This window comes from Syngnathus scovelli, unplaced genomic scaffold (assembly GCF_024217435.2).
Source record: "Syngnathus scovelli strain Florida unplaced genomic scaffold, RoL_Ssco_1.2 HiC_scaffold_23, whole genome shotgun sequence".
In the NCBI taxonomy this organism is placed as follows: domain Eukaryota; kingdom Metazoa; phylum Chordata; class Actinopteri; order Syngnathiformes; family Syngnathidae; genus Syngnathus; species Syngnathus scovelli.
In genome coordinates, this window is record NW_026061323.1 from 3,700,878 (window position 1) to 3,703,131 (window position 2,254).

Genomic DNA, 2,254 nt, shown 5'->3' on the forward strand with positions numbered 1-2,254 from the left:
CCCCACTGAACAACATTACGCCGCACTGAACAATATTATGCCGCACTGAACAACACCATGCCGCACTGAACAACACCATGCCGCACTGAACAACACCATGCCGCACTGAACAACACCATCCCGCACTGAACAACACCATGCCGCACTGAACAACACCATGCCGCACTGAACAACACCATGCCGCACTGAACAACACCATGCCGCACTGAACAACACCATGCCGCACTGAACAACACCATGCCGCACTGAACAACACCATGCCGCACTGAACAACAACATGCCGCACTGAACAACAACATGCCGCACTGAACAACACCATCCCGCACTGAACAACACCATGCCGCACTGAACAACATTATGCCGCACTGAACAACATTATGCCGCACTGAATAACACCATGCCGCACAAACAGTTTTAGATAATATTACGTCGCAGTCATGCGACGCGGACATGACGTCAATAGGCGGAACTCATGGCAAAATTATAATCCGTGGGCGTGGCTTGCAACAGGAAGTAGGAAAGCGGCAATGCTGGCAAACAAGACACAGCGGTTAGTAACACGACGACTAACAAGACAAATATTTTTGTTTTCAGCTTGCAACTTGACCGTCTAGAGCGTACAAGGTAATTACAACTCATTGTTTTGAAAAATATGTTTTTTTGTTGGCCTGAAAAGCGAGGCAGTGTGGCATTTGGGAGGAACGTCGAACTCGGCGTCTGCTTCCAGCCACAGACGCCAAATTTCGACGATTATTTCGACTGGTCAACGTTTGTAAATTATTGCGTTGATTAAAAACTTTATTTAACTCTACTCTTAACTTTGCCGTTTCAGATATGCGGGTATTACACCGCGGAAATGACGTCAATAGGCTGAACTCTGGCCAAAATTCAAATCTGTGGGCGCAATGGCCTTGAGCGAGACAACGGATACAAACACGACGATTATCAACAGAAATATCTTTATTTTCTGCTTGCAAGTGGACCGTCTAGAGCGTACACGGTAAGTACAACTCATTGTGTTTAAAAAGATTTATGTTTGTGTAGTTTGCGTTGCGTTGTATCTGTGAATGTTGGTTGAGGCTAAATGTTAATGTTTAATTTCCTTCCTTTAGGTTCCACGGTGTTTGTTGGCTGTATGTTTTCCACTGCAAGAAGAGGCTCGTATCATTGACCAGCAGGAGCTACAATGGTGAGTACCCCTTTCGTCGTCCATTTATGTTAAACACTTCCTGTTTCATGTCTAACAGTACTCGATTTAACAAATAACCATAAATAAATACAGTGTGGGCAGTCAAGTTAACATATGTGATTATCCTGCCTAATATGTTTATCACAAATATGTCACTAATATGTTTATTTGTTTATCACAACACCTTTGGACCTTCAGCAATCGATTATTTCCCTTCATCTACATAGAGACAGAACGATGGTGTCTTAAACATCTCATTCATTTCACCAAATAACTTCACGCAGGTGGATAACGGCCGTCTCGGTCACGCTATGTTGCGCGATGCAGTTTTGAAGAACCAAATGCATTTATTCAATGAATAAGTCAAGCTAGATCTATGTTTATGATGTTGTACGTTACGGTACCGATTGAAGTTGAGTCCGAAGCCAGTGGAAAACAGCGCTGCGTTTGTGCTCTCCAGGTACAAATGTTGTGATCTCTGACTGACGACCGGGCGAGACTCGAGTAAGAGATGTCCAAACGAGCTCCGGCAGGGCGGGTCAAGGCGGAGCGAACGGACGCCTTTCAGGCCGCCAATGACGAGCTGAGAGCCAAACTGATGGACGTCCAGTTAGAACTTCAGCAGGAGAAGAACAAGGTGAAAACCTCAACAGACAGACACTGCCTTCCTCCCTGCCTGCTTCCCTGCCTGCCTCCCTGCCTGCCTCCCTGCCTGCCTGCCTCCCTGCTTGCCTCCCTCCCGCCCTCCCTCCCTCCCTCCCTCCCTCCCAGTTTCCCCGATGTAGATTTGACATGCGTGTGCCATGACTGTGTCAGCCTACGTCAACAAATGCACCGAGGACGTCAGCACCACTAAGAATATCATCACCCGGGGCAACCAACGACCCTGGATGACTGAGGAGGTACGTCAAACGCTACGAGCGCGGAACTCTGCCTTCAAGTCTGGCGACAAGGAGACACTGAGGACAGCGAGAGCCAACTTGAACCGTGCCATCAGGGTAGCGAAGCGAGACCACAGTCGAAAAATTCAGGATCGTTTCCACGACGCCAACAACACCAGGAGTA

General features: G+C 47.5%; 1 long non-coding RNA gene across 1 annotated transcript; it reads left to right on the plus strand.

Annotated features, from left to right (window-relative positions):
- The first annotated feature begins 1,057 nt into the window (after positions 1-1,057).
- LOC125992658 (uncharacterized) lies at positions 1,058-2,254 on the plus strand. Its single transcript, XR_011086279.1, has 3 exons — positions 1,058-1,189; positions 1,650-1,826; positions 2,006-2,254. It is a non-coding gene; the product is annotated as an uncharacterized lncRNA (long non-coding RNA).